Consider the following 27,294-nt stretch of genomic DNA (forward strand, 5'->3'; position numbering starts at 1 on the left):
CGTCCCAGATAGAGTCTAGCATAGCTACTATCTCTATAAGCTTGGCAAATCTCTTGATCTCAGTGAGTATAAGTTTCCTTCAGTATAAAATAAGAGGTTTGGAATTAAATTACCTCAAATGTTCCTACCAACCATGAATCCTATGATTCCACTCTTCATCTAACAAGTCAGATCTTTTTCATTTCTCTTTTAGAAATTCATTCCCTATTGCCTCCCTTCCTCTTTTTTGCTTTCATTCTTTCTCTCTTTCCTGCTTTCTCTTTTTTCTTCCTTTTCTTTTCTTTTCTTTTCTTTTCTTTTCTTTTCTTTTCTTTTCTTTTCTTTTCTTTTCTTTTCTTTTCTTTTCCTTTCCTTTCCTTTCCTTTCCTTTCCTTTTCTTTTCTTTTCTTTTCTTTTCTTTTCTTTTCTTTTCTTTTCTTTTCTTTTCTTTTCTTTTCTTTTCTTTTCTCTTTCTCTTTGTCTCCCTTTCCTCTCTCTCTTTCTTTCTCTTAATATTCTATCTTGGAATCTTGGTACCAAAACAGAAGAACAGAAAGGGCTGTGCAACTGGAATTAAATCCAGTCATACAGCTAGAAGAATCTGAGACCAGATTTGAACCTCAAACCTCCCAACTCCAGGTCTGGCACTCTCTGGTTGCCCCATTCCTTTTTCCAATTCTAACTCTAAGAACAGTAATCAAATCAATACTACCATTCCTGGAAAGAACTTGTCAACCATTTGCCCTATGATTCCAGTTTTTACTTCCTTTGAATTTCCTATCCAAAATGCATTTTCCCCCTGGCTATTATTTCAGCATATGTATAGGCTTTTCTCCTTGAAGATAGGGAATATCTTGCAATATATTTGTATTCTGAGTAATTAGCACAGTGCCTGGCATGTGTTACTTAATACTTAAGTGCTTTTTTATTCCTTCCTTCCTTCCTTCCTTCCTTCCTTCCTTCCTTCCTTCCTTCCTTCCTTCCTTCCTTCCTTCCTTCAGTGAAAGCTATTCTGAATTTTAGGGTCTGGATGTCTGGTAGGAATTGAATGAATCTCTGCCTGGAAGCTATCTTTTTTCCCCCTCCTATTTCCATCCCTTCTCAGGCTTAAAACTTTCAAGTTTCTTTTAGATTCAGGTTAAATAATCATTAAAGCAGTAGCATTCCTGCTACAAGTTATCCTAAAACCAATAAATAGCTTAAACATTTTTTTGTCTAGTCTGGAATCACATTATTCAAGAACCCCAAAGTTCAAGAGATAGATAGCCATTCATCTGACTATATCCCCCCTCCCCCAACTAACTCAGATCTTCTCCAGAGAAAGAGAAAGGAGGGTACAAAAACTCTCTTGAATTACACAGAAAAATCAGCAGCCCAAAAATATTCCTTTAAAATCAAGGAATCTTCTTTATAATACAGCCTTAGTAAAATTGAGACTGATTTCAGATAACACAGTGTCTGTAAGCATAAGGGAAAATAAAGATTATTATATACATCAATTCCCTAATTATCATAGAGAATAATCTTCTGTGAATGGCTCAAGCATTCATCCCAAAAGTTATCAAACATTGTATATCCTTTGATCCAACAAAACCACTACTAAGGCCTATACCCAAAAAGAGAAGATCCTATATGTACAAAAATACTTATAGCAGTTCTTTTTGTAGTGGAAAAGAATTAATGACTGGAGGGAGGGGTAGCCATCAGTTGGGGAATGGCTGATCAGAGTATAGTAATGGAATATTATTGTGGTATAAGAAATTAACTGAAATGGTTTCAGAGAAACCTGGGAAGACTTGGATGAACTTGATACAAAGTAAAGTGACCAGAACCAGGAGAACAATTTATACTACATTATCAACATTATAAAAATGACAATTTTGAAAAACTTAAGAGCTGTAATTAACAATGATCAACCATGATTCCAGAAAATCAATGATATTGTCCAGAGGATCCACATTTTTAGACATAACCTGTATGGGAATTTGTTTGACTTGTCTGTGTTTATTTGTTATAAAAGTTTTGCTTTTCTTCCCCACCCACCCCCCAAAACACATGTGAATTCGAAGGGAGAAAAATACTTAATAATTTAAAAAAATAAAATCTAATTTTAAAAAGTAACCCAAGTAGTTGAAAACAGGGGTGGGGGTGGAGGGGAGGGAACCACCTCAATTCTGGACAAGTATCCATTTTTTAAAATGCCAACCTCTTTTGCCCTTGAAACCATTCAGAATTATAGCAGTAGTATCTCTGTATGAGACTAATTAAGAGCCTCACTTCTTACTAAACATCAACTGATCTTTCAAAAAGGGTAAATGAGAGAGATATACCAGGTTTTTGGACCTGAAAGAGTCAGTCCCTTCAGCCCCTGCCACACAAGCCTTACAAATTTGTTATTTGAAATGGTGTCCCCAACCTACCTCCTAGAGGAAACATCCCAAATATCTGTGAAAGTCACCTACTAAAACAAAATTAACAATTTCAGTCCTAACCCAAACATCCTTCTAACCTCCCTCCACCCCCCACCCCCCACCTCCAACATAAAGAGACTTCTTCAAAGAATTTTGATGATTTTGTCAAGTCTGGTTTCATCACAATGGCCCCACTTAACTGGGGTTGTCAGATTAGCCTATTTACCAGTTGGGATTGAAATTTTAGACCTGGGAATTGGAGAAGGAAAAAAAAAAAGCAAACTATGAGACTACAGTTTTAGAGTTTGAAGGAACCTTAATGTTCATCTAATCCAATCTTTAACCAAAAAGAAATCTCCATGATAATTTATCCAACCCTGGAATCATTCAGTCTCAGCTTAAAGTTCTCCAAGGAGGGAGAACCCACTACGAATGAAGGTTTGGGAGCTGAACCTGGATTTCCTGAACATTACTATTACCAAATCTGTCCTTATTGAATTCCTGCTATAAGTGTACTTCCCCACTTCTAGGCTTAGAAGTCAAGAGTAAAACATAAGCAAAAGTACAAGGTAGAGGTGGCTGAAGGAGTCTCACAGTAATAGCCCATTAGATCAATTTGATATTAGAATATAAGTCCTTATATGGCAAAATTGAATTGGATTTATGTTTATTTTCTTAATTGAAACTTTACTTATCCATAACCAAGAGCAGAGTCTAGAAATTTCTAAATGCCCTTTGAACCAAAAATCTGGTCCTGTAACAATATCAAAAGAATAGAAGAAGAAAGTTTGAAACTTTCTGTCTTTTGCAGACTGAAGAAGGCACAGGAATAAATATCAAGGTAGAGGCTAAAAAATATGGGGAACAGTTAACAGGCAAATAGAATATTGCTTAGAATAGTGGAAATGGTAAATGAGAAGGAGCTAGTATCAGTTTTGAAAAGTGTAACCTGCCTTTTTCTATTTACTAAAGTCACATCCATATACACATACAGACACATTCACACACACACACACACATCCTCTGGAAATTTTTCTTTTCCCAAGTGACTGGGATTGGCCAGTTACATAATTTAAATATTTCAAGCAATAAAATAAACCCAAGTTTCTTATCAATGAGACACAGAGCCTACCCTTGGCAAATCTCTGAGGTCAAATTAATCTTTTAATACCTTTCATATTCTTTTTCAGCATCCATTCACTTGCTTTCAGTATACTCCCCTATAGCATCCAAGTTTTCATGCTCATAAAACTTAGAGATGGAAAGAACCTTACAGAAAACCTGCTCCAAGGCCAAATTTTATAACAGGGGAGGAAACTGAGGTTTCTGAACTATAAGAACTCTAGATATATCTCAACCACCATCTTTCCAACTAAATTTATCTGTTTCTATCTCCTAATCTTGAATGCAAGCTAAGGGGATAACCTTTTATGAGGTTTCTTCAAGGGCGAGATGCTACTAATGTCTACCATGCAAGTTCTCCATTGCCTTCTGAGCATCTCAATTTTCATTCTTCAGAGATTATGGTATTCCAGAACCACCAGGGAAATACTCATATTAAAAATATGGATTTTTGTGTTAGAGAGCAGCTTGAGGATCATTGTAAGCACATGATTTTCCAAATGCAATTCAACATGTTTTCTTTCTTCTATTAAATTATGAGCCTAATTCTTATCCATCTATAGTCCATACAATATGTATGCACCTGTACTAACCCAGTGATCTAAATTATATGCAAAACCTGGGCATTAAGCACTTTCCATTCATTTGGTTTTCCTTTTGCCGTTTGTTTGATTGATTTCTGGAATAGCTATGGAGCTCACTGAAAAGACCCTTGGTATTCTAGAATTTGAGATTCTAGAATTTGGTATTCTAGAATTTGAGATAACCAGGATAATGAATTTTCAAATACAGGAAATTGATCTCTCCATGGAATTCCTTATCCAGGTAACAAAAGTAAGGGATAATAGATAACCCAAATGCTACACTGGGTACCCACTAAATTTTTTTTAAATTAAATTCTGTTTTATTTTCAGTTCTAAATTCTCACTATTGTCCTTTTATTTTAGAAAAATTTTTAACAATCATTTTTAAAATTTTGAGTTCCATATTTTCTCCCTCCTCCTCATTCTCCACCACTTGAGAAGGCAAGCAAAATATCATTTATATATGTGATATATATCATATATATGTGTGATGTGTCAAAATGCACACACACATATACATGCACACAACAAGAAAAAATAAAAAAATTTAAAGTATGCTTCCATCTGCACTCAGAGTTCATCAGTTCTCTTCCTAGTGGTATATATAGCATTTTTCATTATGAGTCCTTTGAGTTTGTCTTTCACCATTAATTTGCTGGGTTTTTTTAAAACCATTCTAAGACTGAAGAGTGGCAAGAGCTAGGTAACCAGGGTTAAGTGATTTGCCCCAGGGTCACATAACTAGGAAGTGTCTGAGACTTTTAAGTTTTAAAAGATGAAGAGAAATATCTCTCTTTTAGGATGGCTTATTTCCTTCAAAACTCAGCTCAAGAACCATCTTATATGTGAATCCTTTCCTAATTTTCTCCAGCTCTTGATGCCTTCTTTACTAGAATTTACCTTGTTTTTATTCTGTGAGAGGCAGCATGATATAGTAGATAGAGTTGGACCCAAGTCCAGGAAGACCTAAGTTTAAGTCCAGACTCTTGCCATTTTCTTGTTGTGTGACCCTAGGCAAATATTTAACCTTTTGGGGGAAACTCTAAGACTGTAAATTTCAGAGTCAACATTTATTAAGCAAATACTATATGCCATATACTTTGCTAAGCACTAGGGTTACAAAGAAAGACTAAAGACAGTCCGTACTCTCAAGGAGGTCATGATCCAATGAGGAGATAACATGAAAACAACTATATACTATATACAACTATATACAAATTAGATAGATACATAGATGGTTGAATAAATAGAGAAAGAGAAAGGGGGGGCAAGGTATATTGGAGATAATCTTAGAAGGAAGGCACTAGCATTGAAGGGATCAAGAAAGGTTTCCTGTAGAAGATAGAATTTTTGCTGGTACTTAAAGCATACAAGAGAATTCAGGAGGTGGAAGTTGAGAGAGAGAGTATCCCAGGCATGGGGAACAGGCAATTGAAATTGCCCAGAGTCCAAAGATGGAGTGTCTTGTTTGAAAAATAGGAAAAAGGTCAAGTGTCACAATTTCAGAATATGTGGTTGGAAATATGGTGTAAGAAGACTGGAAAGGTAGGAGGGTTGTGAAAGGCTTTGAATGCCAAACATAGGGCTGTATCTTGGAGTATTTATAGGGACCTTCTAGAGTTTGTTAAGTAGGGAGAAGGGTGTATGTGTGTGATGTGATGGAATCTATGCTTTAGGAAAATCAATTTATGGAGGCTGGACTGCTGTGGGGAGAGACTTGAGGCAGGCAAGAGTAAGAAACAGATAATATGTAGAAAGTATAAGTACTTCCCAGGAAGTATGGGAAGACTCAGAGGAAGACCTCTAGTCCATTGATCTGATCTTGTATAGAGTATTAGAAGGAGGAAGTGTACATAAATTCCAAGAATCTTATATTTATTAAGGAAATGCAACATGTATATATTCAAGGAGATATAAGATCATTTGAGAAGGGAGAAAGTATTAACAAACCATGAGATCAGGAAAGGCTTTGAATAGGATATGGTACTAGAGTAGAGCCTTGAAAGAAAAGCAAAGTTTTAAGATGGAGAAGAAGAGCATTCCAGAAATAGGGATACCTATGCGAGGGCTAAGAAATTGGAGATGGAATGTTGAGTTTGTGTATCAGCTGGTAAGTCAGTTTGGCTAGAACACAGAATGGGCGAAGGACAACTATGAAGAAAATCAGAAAGTTTAGGAAATTAAACGGAAGTCAAAATCTAAAGGGCTTTAAATACTGTTTTGGGCTGGGTCTGACTCAGGCTAGTCCCTCAGGAGTTTAGGTTTAATATTGGAAGAAAATAGACATTCATAAACCATTTAACAGTTAACAAAAAAAAAGAGAGAGATTCTTAACCATAGCAGGAGAAAGATATTCAACAAGGATAGGCACTGAGCATTATCTATCTAAACTAAACTACTTTGTCTGCTTTACCCATCATGATCCACCAGCCAACTCTCCAAATGGTCCTAGAATTCTTCATGGATGCTTTATACTTCATCAAAGAGGAAGTGACCTCAATATTCTGGGCCTTTGCTCTCCTAAACCAATCAAATCTCTAGGAATGTCTCAATACTTACTCTTTTTTCCTTTTCCTTTTCCTTTTTTTTTGACAGTTCAAAGCATAAAATGTTATTTGTTTTTGTTGTTGTTGTTGTTGTTTTTGTTTGAGATGCTCAGGACATTAAGGATCTGCTTTGTGGGCAGGTGGAGACAACATATGCTAAGACATTTTTTTTTTTAATACAAAGCCCTGGGCTTTAATTTCTCCATGACAACAACTGGGATCTGAATTCAAAGCTTTTAGGCATAAAGTAGCTTTCTACATTTCATGTTTGGTGGGGTTGATGATGCTTTTTTTATTTTTAAGATTTTCTTTGCTCATAGGTAGGGTAGTCTCTCCCCTCAGCAATCCAGCCTCCATCAATTGATCTAAGGGAAAAGCTAACCAAAAATTGCAATAGAAGAAAAGGTGAATATATTGCTTCTACACAAATGCTAAGCTGAAGATTTTGTCTTTTATTCTGGAAGCCACATAAGATTTTTAACCAATGAAGTGCATAATCAAACTTGTGATTTGGGAGGAATATTTTGGCAGTAGAGTGGAAGACAAATGTGTGAAGGGAAAATGACCAGAAGTAGCAAGACCAATGAGGCAGTACTTCAGTATCCCATGGAAAAATGATAAAAGGCCTTTTGAGTGGAGATACTTCTTAGCACAGTGCCTGGTATATAGTAGGTACTTTAAAATGTTTATTAATTATCAATTTGGATTAATTATTAAGTAAAGTTATTAAATAGATGATTAAATTACAAGTAATTATTCACTTAAATGTTTTCGCATGTGAGAAATGTTTTTGAGGTAGCATTGACAAAATTTCACAACTAATTGTATTGTAGAGGTAGAGTTGAAGATTACTACAAAGTTGAAAATTGAGATGGCTAGAAGGATGATGATGCTCTTCACAGAAATAGGAAATTTTACCAGATTGGCTTATTTAGGAGGAAAGATAATACATGCTTTTGGGAGTGTGTTACCTATTAAGGTGCTTAATGGAACAGCTAGGTTGAGGCTTCCAGTAGACACTTGTTGATGAAGAACTGGAATTTAGGAAAGAGGTTAAGGCTTAATATAGAAATCTAGGAGTTATAGTAGAAATGACACAAACCACTGAGAGCTGATGAAATCACCAAGAGGAGTAGGAAAAAAAAAAGAAGAAAGTACAGATGGCTTCAGAACCATCTACAATTATGAGGCAGGAGATGGGTAATGATCTATGCTTAATCCCAACTCTTGTTTATATTCATATCATTAGAAACTTGTTTCCCAGCTGGTAGAGTATAGCCACATTAGAGAAGTCCCAAAATATTGTAGTAGTAGCATGACCTTGAGCAAGTTATTTATACTGTCTTTGCTCTCTAAGAATTTTATTTTAGTTGCAGAACTGAAGCTCATCTTCCCTGGGAGAAGGAATTTCTGACCAGATACTCCCTACATCAGTGAAGTAATAGGTCAATAAAAATTTTAAATGAACACAATAAAAGTACTCTTGCCAGTTCTCAACAATGCTAAAATGGAACTTTTACAGAACCCAGTACTCCAGTACTCTCTTCCCTTTCCTTTTCCAGGCTTGTGAAAAAGTAACAAAGGGGAAGATGGCATCCCTTTGTATCCTCTGTACCCTCCCACTTTACCCAGTGCCCATTTCTGAGCATGGTTTCTCCAAGTCTCTTATAGCCTCTTAATGGCCAGACTCCATGACTTTTTCTCTGTCCTCATCCGTCATGGTACAGTGGGAAGATGAGCATAGTGAAGCTGTCCTGTGTGACTTCAGACAAGCCATTTAATCTCTCAGGTTCAGTTTTGTCATCTGTAAAATAAGGGGGTTGGATGGGATGACTTCTTAGGTTCCTTCTAGCCCTAATCTGTGATTATTTTTTCCTTGACCAGTTGGATACTGCTGGTGCACTCTCCTCTCCTTAATATTCTCTCTTACCTGGGCTTTAATGACTGCTCTCCTCCTGGCTATCAGACTATTCCTAAATTTCTCTTCTTGAACATTACAACCTACTTTAGATCCCATTTTATACTCATCAAGAGAAGGCTGTACTTAGAGCCACAAATATTATCCTTACTAAGCAAAGAGTTCTAGGATTTAGCATCTCTCACATGCTAGTTAATTAATAGACATTTTAGGCACCTACTAAATGCTAGGCTCTGTGCTAAGCAGTCTCCTCTCCTGTTTTCTTTCCATCTAAAAAGCCTTTATCCCTTTGCATGGATTCTTTCAGTAGTTTCCAATTGGTCTTCCTACTTCTAAAATTTCTCCCTTGTATAATCTGTCTTCAACACTGCTGCCAAAATAGTCTTCTCAAAATCCAGTTTTTAGGACTGGCAATGTAGATAATATAACCCATGAGTAATTGATTACAGACCACTGAATTCATGAGAAAATGATGACCAAATCAGAATGCTAATCTATGAGTTTAAAAAAAAGGATTATACCTTTCCAGGATTCGGAATGCTTGTTTCTGTAATCCAGGGCAGCCTTTTTTTAGTATCAGGGTACCTAAGAAATCAAATAATCATAATCATGATTGGTGATCACCAGATTCTTAAAATTTTAATTATTTTCATTGAATTTTGGAGTTAGAAGACACCTTAAAAGTCATCTTGCTGGGAGCAGCTAGGTGGCTCAGTGGATTGAGAGCTAGGCCTAGAGATGGAAGGTCCTGGGCTTGATTCTGGCCTCAGACACTTCCTAGCTGTGTGGCCCTGGGCAAGTCACTTAACCTGTACTGCTCAGCCCTTGCCACTCTTCTGCCTTAGAACCATTACACAGGATTGATTCTAAGATGGAAGATAAGGGTTTAAAAAAATAGTCAACTTCCTACCAATGCAAGAATTTCTTCTGTGGATTCTTTGAATCTAGAGCCAAGATTCCTTGGTCATTTCAGAAATCTGTCAGAGAGGCTATGTGGTATAAAGGATAATGTTAACCTTAAAATTCAGACTTTCATATTTACTATCTCTATGACCATAGTTGGGTTTTATTAGAATAAAATAGAGGGAATGAGAAATTTGCGAAGAGTCTGAGCATGCAAAGACTTTGGAAAGCAGCTTGGCACATAGTTTCAACCTCCAAGACTCAGATTCCTGAGCTTTAAAATGGGGGTAATAATCCTGATGTACTTATCTCAGAGCACTGTTCTGAGGTTAAAATGAAATAATGTGTTTTGGGGACTTGGTGCACTTTACAGTACTATACAAATATTTGCTACTGTTATTAAATCTCCCTTGCTGTAGATTGGCTAACATGACAGCAAAGGAAAGTAATGAATGCTGGAGGGGATGTGGCAAACTTGGGACATTAATGTACTGCTGGTGGAGTTGTGAAATGATCCAACCTTTCTGGAGGGCAATTTGGAACTATGCCCAAAGGGCGTTAAAAGTCTGTCTGCCCTTTGATCCAACCATAGCACTGCTGGGCTTGTACTCCAAAGAGATCATAAGGAAAAAGACTTGTACAAAAATATTCATAGCTGCCCTCTTTGTGGTGGCAAAAAGTTGGAAAATGAGGGGATGCCCATCAACTGGGGAATGGCTGAACCAATTGTGGTATATGTTGGTGATGGAATACTATTGTGCTAAAAAGAATAATAAAGTGGAGGAATTCCATGTGAACCGGAACAACCTTCAGGAAGTGATGCAGAGTGAGAGGAGCAGAACCAGGAGAACATTGTACACAGAGACTGAGACACTGTGGTACACTCAAACATAATGGACTTCTCTACTAGCAGCAATGCAGTGACCCAGGACAATTCTGAGGGACTTATAAGAAAGATGCTATCCACATCCAGAGGAAGAACTGTGGGAGCAGAAACAGAGAAGAAAAACAACTGCTTGATCACATGGGTCGATGGGGATATGATTGGGGTTGTGGACTCTAAACAATCACCCTGGTGTAAATATTAATAATATGGAAATAGGTTTTGATCAAGGACACATGTAATACCCAGTGGAATTGCCCATTGACTATGGGAGGGGTGGGGGAGGGGAAGGAAAGAACATGACTTGTAACCAAGGAAAAATATTCTAAATTGACTAATTAAATAAATTTTTAAAAATAAATCTCCCTTGCTGTGACTTCTACCCATTGTTCCAACTTTGGGGGACACAGAACAATTCTAATTTCTTCTACATGACAACCCTTCAGGTAAACTCTATGTTCCCTTCATCTTATCTTGTTCAGGCCAAGAATCATTACTTTCATTTGTCATTCTCAGCCTCTTCAGAGTACCTTCTTCCCTCTCAGGGGTGCCTTCTGTAATCTCATCCCTGTGTCTGGAGTGGGCCAGATACTGTTTGTGTGCATCTCCCCCAGACAATGAGGGATCTGCTGATAAATTCTTATTCTCCTTTCTGGAGACTCTGCAGCCCTTCCATGCTTACATTTATATAGTATCTACTCAGCAGCACATTTATAAACCTTATCTTGAACTAGGTCACTTTGGGGAGTATTTCTGCAGTTCTTTAATCTCATCCATTACAACTGAGATTCCTTCTTGTTATCCTCATTGAGTGGTATAATTTACTTCAAGGAACTTGTAGCTCTCTAACCACTTATTACCAAAAAAAAGGCCTGATGTTGACATAGGAAGAGAGGATTTAGCCTGCTAAAAGAAAGAGGCTGTCTATAAGCCATACAATGTGCTTTTATCCACCAATCTGATTTTGATTATATTTTTCTATGAAGGGAAATGGAGAAAGTCTGGAGCTCCATTACAGCCTCTTGTGCTGAGTGAATGCCCCTAGTCTAAAGCCTACTCTGCCATAGGAGCATTCTTACAAATATAAGGCCTTAGATAAACTTGGACTGACCTTGGGAATCCAACCTATGTATTTACTCACTGTTTAACCAAAAGCCCCATGGCTCCTCTCCTTGCCAAAGCTGCCTAGAGTCAACAAAACTGACAACGTGGGGCTATCACCAGCAGCCTAATCCCAAATTGAATGAAACAAGTCAATATCTAATTTTTTAAAAACTGTCATCTTCTGTCTTAGAATCTGGGTTCATTGAAAGTTACTAATCAGCTACTTTAGCTCCATACACTAAATAGGTAAGTATTGGTTCCAAGGCAGAAGAACAGAAAGGGCTAGGCAATGGAGGTGAAGTGACTTGCCCAGGGTCACCCAGTAAGGAAGTGTCTAAAGCCAAATTTTAACCCGGGACCTCCAGTCTCTAGGCCTGGTTCTTTATTTACTGAGCTACATCTAATTAAAACAAAACAAAACAAAACAAAAAAAAAACGATTTGCAACTTTGCTTCTCAGTTATTGATGCTTCCTTTTGTCTTCCAGTGAGGTTCTTTTTCAATATACAACTCAATGAGAGGTATTTATTCATCCAATTTTCAAAATTTAGGTGCCCAATAAAGTGCATGAAGTTGTACTAGATGCCATTGTCCCACTTCTGGTCCCCCTTAAATACTTGATTGGTACCAGGGTATGAATAGCCCCAGTCTGGCCATCAACATGTAATATTCCTTTCTAAGAAACTTCAGAAAGAGATGTATATTTGAATGAAAATCAACGTAGGGTTAAATCCTAAACAGAATGGGATACTTTGATATCTAATCAGTCAACAAGCATTTATAAGCATGCCATGCACTCTCCTAGTTGTTTAGGATACAAAGAACTAAAGAATCCCTTCTGAAATTATAATGGAGGAGATGAGTACATGTCTAAGTGTATTTTAAATACACAATAAATACAAGGTAGTTAGGGAAAGAGCACGCTAAGAGTTGAGAAGATCAAAAGACTTTATGTAGAAGGCGGTGAGGAGTCACATCTTAGAAGAATTCGAGAGAGGGATTCTAGGAGGTGGAGGTGAGGAGGCATTCCAGGTAGTGTAAAACCACAGAAGCAGGAGATGGAACACCATGGGTGAAAGGGAGAAGGCCAGTTGGGTTGGACCAAAGGGTGCAATATATAATCAACTTGGAATGACAAGTTGGGGTCAGCTTATGAAAAACTTTAAAAACTAAACTGAGGAATTTAGGTTTTTTCTTAGAGGCAATAGGGAGCCACAAGAGTTGATTGAGGAAGGTGACAGATCTGTGCTTAAGAAAATTACTTTGGCATCAAGGTAGAAAATGGATTAGAATGGTGAGAGACTTAAGACAGAGCCAAGTAGGAGACTGTTCCAGTTATTTAGATAAGAGAAAATGAGGACCTTAAAAGGGTAGCTGTGGGATTTGTAAGAGGTAGGACCCAAGTCATATTGGGCAAATTAAAATGACAAGACTAGTGACTGATTGGACATGTGAGGCTAAGAGAGGAGTTGAGAATAATGCTGATGGTTTTGAACTCGGGAGACTGGAAGGATGGTGATGCCTTCATCACTAGGTAAGTTTGGAAGAGGGTTTGGAGGGGAAAGATAATGGATTCAGTTTTGGACATGTCCAGTTTGAAATATTCCTGAGACATTCAATTCAAAATGCCCAAAAGGCATGTAGTGGGGGGCAGCTGGGTTGCTCAGTGGATTGAGAGCCAGACCTAGAGACAGAAGGTCCTGGGTTCAAATCTGGTCTCAGACACTTCCTAGCTATGTGACCCTGGGCAAGTCACTTCACCCCTATTGCTATATAACTGAGCAAGTCACTAAACCACTGTGAGAATCAATTTTCTTATCTGTAAAAAAAGGTGGATAGTCTCTATGGACTCTAAGGTTCCTAGTTCTAAATCTAAATCTATGATTCAATTAAATAATCAGGACTAGAACATATACAGTCCACAACAATTCTAAAGATAGTTGAACTCTGATTAATCATAATGACCAGTCTCAATAAAGATAAATTATTGAAAAAATTTATCTCTTTCCTTTCAGGAAACTGTATTGTTGTTGCATACACTGCCAGGTTTTGCCTTACCCTCCTCTCCTTGATACTCTCTCTATAGATACAGAATGTACATTTATATTTACATATTATCTCCCCATTACAATGTGTGCAGAACCTGTTTTGCCTTTCTCTATAACCCCAGGGTTTAACACAATGTCTGACACAAGGTAAATGCTTAATAAATGCAACTGGCTGACTTTGAAGGAAAAAAAACCAAAGGAAACATATGAGAAAATCACTGTGATCTAAAAGAACAGACAGTTTCAGTAAAAATTTAAAAGGGTCATTCTTCTAGCGAACTCATTAAAAAGGGCTAAGTACTTGCCACCTTCTCCTCCTACCTTCCTCACTTTAAAATTAGCTTCTGCTCCTTCAAACTGCATAAGAATCTCTCGATAGCAGATCTGTTTGTTTTATTTTGTTCCTCCCTCTCTCCCATAAGCCCTTTAGCTCCTGAAATTTTTAGCCACACTCAAAAAAGACTCCCATTCAAACATCAGCCACAGAAGATCCTGTTGGGTTTTTTTATTTGCTTTGGGAGAAATGAACAGCATCTCATTCTGGTGCTGATGCCCTGCTACAGGAGCTGTCCAACTAGGAAGAGCCAGAAGAGGAGAGACAAAATTAGTGCTGGATACGTCAGGGCACCAGGCACGAGAGAGGTTTATGCCAGAAAATCATTTTTTCAGGACTTGGGGTCATTTAAAGTATTTTCAACTAAACTATGGGGATAATAATAGCCCCAAACTCCCAGGGTTTTTGTGAGGCTGAAATGAGATAATATTTGTAAAAAGTATTTATCAAAGTTTCTGACAAAGCAGGAAATTAATAAAAACTTACTAAATGCTATTTCCTTCCTTCAAATGGGCCAGGTTTCAGTCTTGCCTCCATTACTGACATTTTATGAGTCTGAAGGAAGTCTTTAAGCCTCTCTAAGTTTCCAGAAGCGCAGTTTTCGCCTCTGTAAAATGGGCCTAGTGATCCTTATAATAGGGTTGTGGTAAGGAAAGGAATAAGTAGAGTTGAAAGAAGCCATCGTAACTGGTAATAATGATGAGAGATTTTAGTTCTCAATTATACTAAGCCTGCAAAAGAGACTAAGTTTTAGAACTTTATGTATAAGGTCAATGGTACCCTGTAACCTCCAGGATCAAATGTAAAAGCCCCTTTGGCATTTGAAGCCCTTCATAATTGGTGGAGGTTCCCCCCTCACCAGTCTTCTTATTTCCTTACTCTTCCCCCCAACAATCACATACCCTTCGATCCAATGACCTCCTTGCTGTTCCTTGAACAAGATATTCTAGTTCTCTGTTTGGAACATTTTCCCTGGCTTCCCCTATGCCTGAAATGTTCTCCATCCTCATCTATGCTTCCTGGCCTCCCTGGCTTCCTTCAAGCCCCAGCTAAAATCTCACCATGTAGAGGAAGCCTTTCTCAACCTCTCTTAATTCTAGTGCTTCTCTTAGGTATTTCCTGTTTATCCTCAATACAGCTTGTTTGTATATACTTGTCTTGAGATTGCAACCCATGCATGACCTCCCTCCTCTCATGGGACTTCAACATCTTAGAGGCTTTCATCTACAATTTCTTGTGATACTGTCGTGCATACCAAAGGAGTGTACAGCATTCTCATGGCACGACCGTCATCTTTTCTGATCATCGATTTTTTCTGAGGAGGTCCTTTATGCTACATCTTCACATTTCTTGGTTGGACATGTGTGCCTGCCTATGCACATCCACCATGTGCCTCTTAATCATCCTTCGGATGACCATCACTTTAAGTTCTTTGAAGGCTTCGCATTCCACCATCCAGAGCCAGGCAACATCAGTGGAAGGAGACTGTTTAAAAGATAGGCCTTTGTTTCAAGGAGACCATACTTTTAGGTTCCGCTCGAGTTCCCCCTGGTTCCATGATTCTGTCCATATTCTAGCCCACATAAGGCATCTCCATTCTCTAAGCCTTTCTAGCAGGACTCAGAGTTTGTGCTATTTAATCCACTTCTTGATCCCATGCTATACAATTCACAAATCACTCCACTAGGTCTCCTTGGTCTGTAAACTACTTTATTTTACTCACTCCCAATGCTTTAACAGAGGGGAGGTCAAACAATAGGTAGTCAGTGGACTTCTCTGACTTGAACCTAACTAGCCACACTCATCCATACAGACGATAATTTTTGGCTGTAGCAACATCTCTGTACTTGAAAGAATGTGAATAGGCAATGCATGAGCATATAGCGCACAGTTGTAACTAATTAAAAGACTGGCAGGGCAGGAAGGGAGGGAATGAGCAGCACTGGATTCAGACTCTGAAAGGCAGATGAGAGCCAAAAAACATCAGGAAACAAGTGAAGTGGGACTGGTTAATTTTTCTTTTTAGCATGCACATTATTGAGCTCATTAGCTCTCCTCTTCCAATTTAGCTTTTTTTCTTTTTCCTTCCAGAGGAAAGAGTGACTGGCTGATTTCATTATAATGGAGAACATGATGTGCCTGAATGCTTCTCATTTTGAGTTTTTACCAGCATTTTCAATGGGAAAGAAAGTCTATGCATTGTTTAATAGGGGAAGGGTTTTTCCCCCTTTCAAATTGGCATCAAATCAATTCTTCAGATGCTTCCTAATCCTGGGTTTATTTTCAACAAAGATCAAAACAATTGCCCCACAAAATGAAAATAGAACGTATTCAAGGATATTGAAGCACTGTTGCCTGAAAAATGAATGATGGCATAATAATGATATAGCTATATTTCTGTTTTTGCAATAAAGGTGCTCCTGGAAACCTGTCAAAAATTGCAACTATGAATTGAACAAAATTTAAAATTCAACTGATTGGAGGGGCTAAAAGAGGGCTCACTAAATGAATCCTGCTGGGAATTGTTTCATAAAAGCAAAGCTTTTTTAAGTGGGAATTATCAGGCTCTAATATAGCTCTATCATAAGATGAGATATTCATGGGTGTTGCTTTTTTAGAATTGAGACACATTTAATAACAAAAATTTAAATAAGTGCAAAATTTGTCATTTTTTTCTTGCTTTAAAGAACATACATTTCAAGTCAATTGTTCTACCCTTCTAAGTCACTAGTTCTACTAGGGTCATCAAGCAGAGAAATAAAATATAATGATTTTTAAAGGAAGCTAAGGTAAGAGGAAAGAGAATACATTATCCAACTCAGAATTAGGACAGGATGGTTAGACAGCCCAAATCAGATTCATTTTCTGTCCATGTCTCTCTAAGGGTTATTTTGAGCTCTTGTCACCCATGTTCATTAATTAGCCCTATTAGAAATCCAGAGACAAAGCTTAAAAAAAATTCCTACTCTTTCTACTTCCATCAACTTCCCCCAATGAAAACAATCTCTATTTTGTATCTCTTCATTCCAACTGCTTCTATACAAGGTTTATTCAGACAGAAAAGAGCATTCATGGAGGGTTCTGAATGCCATCATGGATGGAAGATAATGCATGATCCTCTTGATCTTCTCATGTGGCGAGCAGTAGAAAAGCATAAGAAGTACCTGGCAGGCTTGAGGGAGTATCCCATAAATCTCAGGACAAGTCAATACAAATTCTACTCTAATACTTCCATGACTTTTTTATCTCATCTGTGAAGATACTCTCTCCAGCAATGTGGGTTGCGACTCCTGCAGGCCAGGAAAACAGAAGAGCTTTATAATAAATTTTAAAATATCTGGGGGGCAGCTGGGTAGCTCAGTGGATTGAGAACCGACCTAGAGACGGGAGGTCCTAGGTTCAAATCTGGTCTCAGACACTTCCCAGCTGTGTGACCCTGGGCAAGTAACTTGACCCCCCATTGCCTAGTCCTTACCACTCTTCTGCCTTGGAGCCAATACACAGTATTGACTCCAAGACGGAAGGTAAGGGTTTAAAAAAATATATATCTGTTGATGCCCACTGTTTCATCATCCATAGAAATCAAGGTGAGGGAAAAGGGGAAAGATGAAGCTTCAAATAACCAGAATCATAGATTTGGACTTGTAGAAAATCATCTAAAAGGCCATGTAATCCAATTCTCTCATTTTCCAAATAAAGAAACAGGATGAATGAATGAAAAAAGTATCTATTAAGAAAACTTTCTGTGCTCTGGAAACAAATATAAGCAAAAAAAAAAATTCCAAAAAAACAATTACTGCCCTCAAGAAACTAAATTCTAATTGTAGAAAACAACACATGTAGGGAAGTGATAACAAGAAAGGAGTGCTTTGGACCGGAACATCAGAGAGAATGGTAATTAGAATCTTCATTGCTTGTCCTTTGATTTTGAAGATGACCAATGACATCATGAGAGTGATTTCTGCACTTCAACATGCATCGGATTTAAGGGAGGCAGAGCTGCAAAAAGTCCTCAGCCTCACTCTCTTCCAGTTATCAAAGTCCAGTGGCAAGACAAAAGTCAAGACAACTGGGGATGTTCAAGGATGCAATGGATGACTTCGGCTTCTTTGATGTTAATCAAGCTTTAAGTGTTCTTCTACACCTGTTTTCATGGCCTTCTTGGCTGCTGGAACAAATGGTTGTCCTCTGCCCTTTGTGCCAGGGGATGTCTTCTCATGCTTGGGTAGGCATACCCTAACGCACTCAGGGTTTGAGGTCTGTTGGCTACCCTCGGCCTGGTTTAGCCTGTCTGCCCGGATGCTGGGGCGTGGCTGATGCCCATGCTTGGAGCCATAGATCACAGTTGTGGGGACACTACAGGTGGCTGAGTAGTCCTGAGAAGCCCTCACATTAGATGCACTAACTCTCTCTGCACATCCCATATGCCCCAATTAGAGTCACAGGCAAACTGAACGTCATCTTTTTTCCAGGAACAATATGTTGATTTGATTACTGTTCTTAGAACTATAATTAGCAGGCGGTGGAGAGAAGAGACCATAGAGATGGCAGCAAGTTATGGAATTGGCCTGGGAGTGGTGTGAGGTGATGGCCAAAGTGAACACTCGCTAAACACATTTATTGTCTCAGAGGCGGCAGTCCAAGGAGATAGAGTGGTTTTACCTAAGGCTATACAGGTAATAAATAGCAGAACTGGGGTAAAGCTGGCGTTATCTGACTGCAGCTCTAGCCTTCTTTCTCTTATGCCACTACTATGCCGCTGTATGTGGTAAGATAGGCCCATCGGGATGGTCTAGATCCAGAAATTTTATATAAAGAACTAAAGAGAAGGGAAGGCATTAACATGCCTTAGTTCAGGAAACAAAGGTGCATTTTTAAAAATCTGATTCAGTTGGTTTAGCTTATTAACAAATTATTTGTTTAACTAGTCAAGGGCAACCACAGCTAGAAAACTCATTGCAATCCTGGTTAATAATAATACAAACATAAGGGAAGAATCTTTCCTGGTTACTAGAGAATACAGGTGAATGCACAGTGCTCCCTCCAGAGGGGTTGAATTTTGTTCCAGGTCTTTGAGGTGGTCCCCCAGGCAACAGGGATGTAAACAAGGTCTCTTAGAAGCAGAGACATCCTCTAAAGGGCTGTGGTACACTGGGCATCCCAAAGCTAAGGGAAGTTCTGCTGCAGTGACCAAGCTCCTTTCCCGGTCAGAAAACAGCACCGTTACCACAAAGACTTGTCCGATGATCAAGCCGAATCTATTTGGCTTGATCATAGGACTGGGGATGATCTGGTTCCAATGCATTCTTCCGTAACATAGGACCAAAGCAGGAAGCTGTGGAAGACAGAATTAAGCCCAGGAATCCATTATCCTGATGAAGAGTATTCAGCTCTACTTCCAGTTTTGTTTGATGACTGCCTGGCATTCCACTGAATACCTCCGGCTCTCCGTGGCACTACCAAGCACTTAAAAGGGAAGACGAGCAAAGACTCCATACTTTTGGCCACTATGTTAATAGTGGCAAGGCGGGAATATTAGACTCAACCAGAAAGGGCAATGGAAAGGTATATGGTGGAGCAAGCAGTCTGCCTTTCTTAACTCTAAACAGCTCAACGCTGTATGTACCATAGCTTCAAAGTGACTTCAACTTAATTAACTCATTATGGAAAATACACAATATAATCATTCTGACCTTCACAATATCCCAATGAAGGAGGCAGCGATGAACAGGTATTATACACCCCCTCACAGCTGAACAAACTAATTTTCAGAGAAATTAAGTGACTTGCCCAAAATCACCTGGCTCCTAAGAGGTAGAAGAGGGTTGAGAATCCAGAAGGAATTCTGTCTCCTATAATTATCCGTTCATGAGTGTATGTCTCAAGTGCTAAAAGAGTAGTGCAGACAAGTACCCTGGAAGTTCAGAGAAAGGAGACATCACTTTCCAACTGGGGAGGCTGGCTAAGGTTTTCCAGTCCAGTGCTTGCCTTGTAATATTACAGAGAAGATTCTGTGTGAGATAAGGTGCAACCATACTGAGGCTTAAAAGTCAAGAGGAGGAGCAGCTGGGTGACTCAGTGGATAGAGAGCCAGGTTTAGAGATGGGAGATTCCAAGTTCAAATCCAGCCTCAGACACTTCCTAGCTGGGTGACCCTGGGCAAGTCACTTAACTCCTATTGCCTCTTACCACTCTTCTGCCTTGAAACCAATACACAGAATTGAATCTACAATGGAAGGTGAGGGTTTTAAAAATTAAAAAATTAAAAAGAAGTCAAGGAGAATCATCAACAAAGAGCCTTCTAGGGGCAGCTAGGTGGCTCACCAGTTAGAACACCAGACCTGAAGAGAAGAGAACCTGGGCTTGAATGTGACCTCAGATACTTCCCAGCTATATGATCATGGGCAAGTCACTTAACCCCAATTTCCTAGCCTTTGCTGCTCTTCTGTCTTAGAATTGACACTAAGACAGAAGGTAAAGTTTTGTTTTTTTAAGCCCTCTGATTTTTTTGGTTTGGTTTCTCTTTCTTTTGTAAGAGTTGGCACCACTCTCTTCTTCACAAAAAGTCAGCACTTTGTTCTTAGTCTGAGCTGGAGATACTTTAGCTCAGAAAAATCTCTCCTCTGACATTTAGGCCGGACCCCAGGGACCACTTCTAAACCCTCTAAATTCTCTTGCTATCACTAATATTTCCCAACCTAGCTAAATTCCAGAGATTTCTCCCCTTTATCTAGCCATAAACAGTGATTGTTTTCCAAAATTAAGAGGTAAACCACCAGCTTTTCCTGGAGCTGACTCTGCTCCTCTACCAGCATGAGCTACTTGTAAGCTGCAGAAGCTGGAGAATGTAAGTTTGGCCTACACAGCTTAAATTACCTTCATAGTTCAAACAAAACAAAAAATAACCCAAACCCCAGAAGTGCTTTTAACTGAATTATCTGGATAGTTGAAGGAAAAAATCCTTTTCAGTTGAAATTATCCAACCACCCACTAGAGCAAATCAATAAATATTTATCCCTTATTTTTAAAAAAGAAATAGCCTGGGGCCAGCGAGGTGGCTCAGAGGACTGAGAAGCCAAAAGTGGAGATGAGAGGTTCTAGATTCAAATTGGGTCTCAGACATGTCCTGGCTATGTGACCCTGGACAAGTCCCTTAACCCTACTTGTCTAGCCTTTACTAGTCTTCTGTCCTGAAACTGATCTAAGACAGAAAGTAAGTGCTAAAAAAAAAGGCAATAGCCAAGTAGGAGACCACAGGTCCATTGGAATATGATACAAAAAGCATTGTGTTAAGTAAGCTACCCTACCTCCCCTGTGGTAGCTGCTCTAAAGGATTTAAATTAAGTTAATTTAAATTAAAAGGATTAAATGGGAAGATATGAGTTATCACAAAGTGTTATTAGTTGCCTTTTCATGGGTGTAGGCCTTATGAGGCAAAAGAATAATAAAAACAAATGTTCTAGGAATTCAGAGGAGGGAGATATCACTTTCCACTTGAGGTCCTTGGATTAAACTTTATGGGAAAGATGTTTTGAGCTAGATCTTTTTTTTTTTTTAAATATAAAACCCCTTACCTTCCGTCTTGGAGTCAATACTGTGTATTGGCTCCAAGGCAGAAGAGTGGTAAGGGCTAGGCAATGGGGGTCAAGTGACTTGCCCAGGGTCACCCAGCTAGGAAGTGTCTGAGACCAGATTTGAACCTAGGACCTCCCATCTCTAGGCCTGGTTCTCAATCCACTGAGCTACCCAGCTGCCCCCTTGAGCTAGATCTTGATGTAAGACATTAAGGGGAAAGGGGTTGGGGAGGGTATTGTAGGTGGCAGGAACTGCAGAAGTAAAAAATATAAACTTTGAAAAATGCTAAGTGAGTATGTAGACAGTGATATTCAAAGCACAAATTTCCTGGGCATGGGATGATAGTAAGAGGGTCATATTCGGAGGGAGAGGACTTGTGTTTAAATTCTGACTCTGCCACTTCGTACCTGTATCACTTGGAATAAGTCACATCCTAACTTGGTCTCAATGTCCTCATCTGTAAAATAAGTGAAGGTTGTACTAGATCACCTCAAAGATTCCTTGTAGGATCCTAAGCACTTACTGTGTACAGAGTATTGTGAGCTAGGGGAGATTGTTGTTGTGGTTCAGTCGTGTCCAACTCTTCCTGACTCCATGTGGGGTTTTCATAGCAAAGATACTCAAGTGGTTTGTCATTTCCTTCTCCAGCTCATTTTACATATGGGGAAACTGAGGCCAACAGGGTTTAGTGACTCACCCAAGGTCACACAACTAGTAAATGCCAGATTTTAATTCGGGTCTTTCTGACTTCAGGTCCAGTGCTCTACCCACCTAGATGCCCAGCTGAAAGCTTTACAGAGCACTTTATGTACATTTTCTTGCTTTAAATAGTGAAATCAGAGGAAGGTACATATTTCAGAGGAAAGAATATTCTCAGTTTTTTAATGAATCCTGACAGTCTATTCAGTTGGATATTAGAAAGGTGGGGAGGTGCTAGCTCTCAGAAGACCTTGAAAACTAAGCTAAGGAATTTAGACTTTAAACTGTGTTCAGGCCTCCAAACACAAACATGCCTTTTCCTGCTCCCTCAGTCTTCTTTGAACCTTACTTCCCATGGTCTCCTCGGGGAAGTGTAGGATTTCTATTGGGCTTTAATTCTCTAATAGCTATGCAGGGCCAAATCAATCTAGTACTTTAAGGCAAAGAGAAAATAGAACCTGCTTAGGTCGATTCATTTTTTCACTGGATATATTCACATAACCCAAAAGCAGTTTGGGGAATTCAAGAGTCTTTAAAAGATCTTTTGAGATAAATCCTGAAGACTGGGATTTCTTTTTCCGAGATATTTGAGTCAAATTTCAGTTCATAAACAACAATGAAAAAAACAAACAAAACTACCTTCCTGGATAATACAGGTGGGCCTCCTCCTGTCTTGTTACTGTAGAAAAGCCAGGCTTAGTTTTTCTTCTTATTCATACCCTTATTCCAATGCAGGAATCAGTTTATCCACTTTTGTTATAAGATACCCATTTAGTTAGGAGGAAGAGACAAAGAGAAGAGGCCTTTCCCTAACAGCTTAGGAGACTTGTAATGCTGAAAGGATATCCTATACAAATAGAATCATGAGTCAGTGTCATTATCTCAAGGTGACTTGGATAATCAGTGGCTGCATGTGTGATAGAAAGACTACGGGGCAGGTGACCCAACCCTCCCCTCGTAGAGCTGCCTATGATGCCTTGCTCTCCTCTATATCTCAATTTCTTCAACTGTGAAATGAGATGGTTGGACTAGATTTTTTTTTTAACCTTTACCTTCTGTCTTAGCATCAATACTAAGTATTGATTCCAAGGTAGAAAAGCAGTGAAGGCTAGGCAATGGGGGATATATGATTTGTCACACAGCTAGGAAGTGTCTGAGGTCACATTTGAACCCAGGACCTCCCATCTCAATCCTGGCTCTCAATCCACTGAGCCGCCTACCTGCCCCACTCTAGATGGTTTTTAAGGACTTTTCCAGATCCAATAGCAGATGATGCTGAGGATGGTAGTATTCCATAAATACCAATGACATTGGATATGAATCAAGAGAGACTTCAATTATAATGCGTCAAATCATTAGATGGATTCTATTATGCAATCAGGCAAAATCATGCCTCCTTGACCCAAATTTAGCTACAATAAACAAACAAGTATGATAAAATCTTGGGGTTACTTTTCCTATATTATACTCATTCCTGCTTGCTTCCTCATGCTGTTTTTCCTTCTTAGAAGATTCTTCTTTCCTTCTACATCCATTTTTTTTTAACCCCTACCTTCCTTCTTGGAGACAATACTGTGTATTGGCTCCAAGACAGAAGAGTGGTAAGAGCTAGGCAATGGGGGTCAAGTGACTTGCCCAGGGTCACACAGCTAGGAAATGGCTGAGGTCAGATTTGAACCTAGGACCTCCCATCTCTAGGCCTGGCTCTCAATCCACTGAGCTACCCAGCTGCCCCCCCCTTCTACATCCATTTTAATCCTACCCATTCTTTTAAATCCTTACCTTGTTGGTGAAACCTTCCCCCAAATGCTCTGCCACATCCTAGCTCTTAGTTATACAGAATTTCTATAGCATTCCTAATCTAGTAAACACATCGTTTAGCCTTTAATTATATTGTTTTCTAGCCTTTACATCTATGTAAATCTTATCATCTTAACTAATTCCCAGGCTCCTCGGAGGGAAGGAACAGGTCTTTCTGCTTCTTTTTATGCCACCAAAAGCTGTGGAGATGCTCAATAAATACCTTTAGACTTGTTTTAACAGGGAGCGCCTACCTTGAAGGCCTCACTCCTGTCCTCTATCCACATCATTACAAAAAGAATTTCATGGATCCTCCTCAGAAAACCTCTAAGGATCCAAGTGATCCAGGGGGATCAATTAATGTTTTGGGGGGCCGTCAGCCAAGTAGGCTTCCTTCGCCCAATAGGAATAACACTTAACACGAAGGAAGACTCTGCTATGGAGGAGAACAGAGGCATTGACTGGAATCACCCAAGCCAGAGCCGTGAAGTCATGGTTACCAAAGACACCAGCCCAAACAGAATCCACCTTCCAGAGCACAACAGAGGAGGGCCCGGGCCTCCCTGGCTGAAGTGCCTCCCAAGAGCCCCTGGAATCTTCATCAAGGGAACGGCGCCAAAGTGATTGTCTTTCCCCACCACCCCCAAGATGCAGTTTAGAAACAGAGTCCTTAGAAACATCCTTGTAACTCCCTAAAAGCACAAGAGCGAAGGGATGATAAATGGCACCAGAAACAAAGCAGAGAATAGGGGCAAGCAGACTACATTCCATATCCCAGACAGCTGAAGATGAATAACCAAGGAAAGAGAGGAGGATGCATACTAAAGAGGGTGGCTGAGTCTGAATGGAGCCCTGGAGTCTGACCTGGCAGCTGTCATCAGAATCCTAAAAAGCTTCCTCCCTCCAAGGGCAGCGGCTTCCTCTGGGGCAAGCGGGGAAGATTGCTGGGCATGACTCATCTCCCTCACTCTCTATGGTTCTCTGGGGAAAGCCAAGGAGAGCCCAGGCAGACTCTTCCAAGGCGCTCTCGTGGATTGCTTCCTCTTGCATACCAGATCTAAGTGTTTCTCCTTCCTATTCCCCTTTTTCTCTTAAGCTCAGGATTGTCCCGATCCCATCCCAGCAGGCCTTGGATAGTCTCCTAAACAAATTCCAGTGTTTGGTTCAGTGGCCTTCAAGGCGAACCCAGGTCCCTGGGTGGTGGCTCCTGATCCCCAGAAGCTCATTCCCGGGACTCGGGCAGGTAACGAGAAAAGAAACCAGCATGGTAGCTCTTGGGCTCCACTCCTCTGCCCTAATCCTTCTCCTTGGCTTCCCAGCTGGGGATATTCAATGGGCCCAGAGAGGGGAAAAAACCCTCCGGTGACTTGACCTTGGCTTACTCAAGGGAAAACCTTCTTGTTGACATGCGTGGCCTCCTTCCTGACAACGTAATCCCCAAGGTTCAGAGGAGTTCCAGAGGAGGAGAACCCCAGTGGGCAAGGGAAAAGATCCCGTGGAGGAAAGGCAAAGCTTTCCCCAAACAGGAACCCCCTCCCCAGGTTGAGATTAATTTCTTAAAGCTGATCTGAAAGAAATGTTTATTTGCCTGAGCGTTACAGAGGGTGAGGGAGTAAGAAATCCTGAGGGAAGGGGAAGAGAGAGACTCGGCTCATTTCATTTCAAGGTTCCCCAGTTGCCTTCCACCCCTCACTCCCACCCCCACCCCCAGTAATACTTTCTTTGGTTACTGCCTTAGACACTGAAATCCTTTAAAATAGGCTCTGTCTGGAATTGCTTGTCAACTCCAGGTGGGGAGAGGGAAGAGGGGAAGGAGACAACATGAATCACGCCACCTTGGAAAACATGTGTAAATCTGTTACTGGAATAAAATACAGACACAATTTTGAAAAAATAGATCATTTCTCCCAGGCTGCAGACACTGCAGGTGAATCCCATGGGCAGCTAGGTGGCACAGGAACCGGAGTGAGGAAAACCTGAGTTCAAATCCAGCCTCAGACAAGGACTTACCAGATGTGTGACCTTCGGCAAATCACTTCACCTCCGTTTGCCTTACTCTCCTAGAGAAGGGAATAGCAACCCCCTCCAGGATCTTTGCCAAGAAAAATAAGCAATAATCAGTAATGAGTGATAACATTTGTACAACCCAATGGAATGCTTGTTGGCTCTGGGAGGGAGGTGGGAAGAGGGGAGGGAAAGAAAATGAATCAAGGAAACAGAAAAATATTTTAAAATAAAATCAACTAATCAATTAATTTTTTAAAAAGAAAGAAAACCCCAGGGACAGAATTAGTGTACTACGGTCTGCAGGGTCACAAAGAGTCAGACACAACTGAAAGGCTGAAGAACAGGTCAGTCCAGTTTCAACAAGCATTATCTTGAACTTCCTGGGATCCTGGGACTTCAACCCAAGGAAGAACCAGAGGTCATCTTGTTCAGTTCCTTAATTAGCTAGATGAAGACCAAAGAAAAGATTCAAGGATCAGCTAAAGTCCAACTTGAAGTGGGCTGGCATGACACCAAAGCAACTAGAACTCGCTGCCTCTGACAGAAGCAGCTGGCGAACCCACATTAACCATGCCGCCACCACCTTTGAAGATGAGCGACGTCGACGTCTTGCCGCTGCGCGTGAACGCCGACACCAGGCCACAGCCGCACCTCCTGTAACAACTGGCGTTCCAGGCCCCGTGTGCCACAGACTCTGCGCCTCAGCCTTTGGACTCCAAAGCCACATGAGGGTACACCGTAGATGAAACTGCACAAAGACAATAGTCATTCTCGATCACCGAGAGACTACCACTACTGAAGACACCGAGGCTCTAAGAGGTGAAGGGAGGGACCAGCAAAGTTGCAAGTGTGCTGGTTTCAAAACTGATGGCCATGATTCTCGAGGAAGGTCCTCTCCTCATGCAAGCAGGATTTTACTGAACTCTGGGCATGCTTCTCAGAATTCCAGAACAGATTATAAAGTAAGGCAGAACTCCTTGTTGAATCTCTCTCTAGATGTAAGTTGTATCTAGCTATATAGCAATAGGAGGCAAATACTATTTGTCTTCAGAAATTTTGCCTATATGACAATATTAGGAAGTCGAGTTCAAATCCTTCAGCTGAGGTTATCTGATGAACAAATATACCTTTTTTAGCCTTACTTTCCTCATTGGTAAAATAAAGGTATTAATAGTACCTACCTAATAGGACTATTGTGAAAATTAAATGAGATTATATATAATCCGTCTTGGAAACAATACTAAGTATTGGTTCCATGGCAGAAGAGTAGTAAGGGCTAGGCAATGGGGGTTAAGTGACTTGTTCAGGGTCACACAGCTTGGAAGAGTCTGAGGTCAGATTTGAACCCAGGACCTCCTGTATCTAGGTCTGACTTGCAATCC

General features: G+C 39.9%; 1 protein-coding gene across 4 annotated transcripts in view; it reads right to left on the reverse strand.

Annotated features, from left to right (window-relative positions):
• Positions 1–24,326, reverse strand: part of HERC1 (HECT and RLD domain containing E3 ubiquitin protein ligase family member 1) — a 242,772-nt gene extending 218,446 nt beyond the window's left edge. For 2 of the 4 annotated variants that reach the window (XM_056820228.1, XM_056820225.1), the window contains exon 1: positions 2,400–2,518. The gene's annotated coding sequence lies outside the window, so the exon portion shown is untranslated. Of the gene's footprint in view, positions 1–2,399; positions 2,521–9,081; positions 9,146–24,159 lie in introns of those variants that run through there. The other 2 variants (XM_056820227.1, XM_056820224.1) reach the window with 2 other exon arrangements.
• Positions 24,327–27,294: the final 2,968 nt, after the last annotated feature.

Source organism: Monodelphis domestica, chromosome 1 (genome assembly GCF_027887165.1).
Source record: "Monodelphis domestica isolate mMonDom1 chromosome 1, mMonDom1.pri, whole genome shotgun sequence".
In the NCBI taxonomy this organism is placed as follows: domain Eukaryota; kingdom Metazoa; phylum Chordata; class Mammalia; order Didelphimorphia; family Didelphidae; genus Monodelphis; species Monodelphis domestica.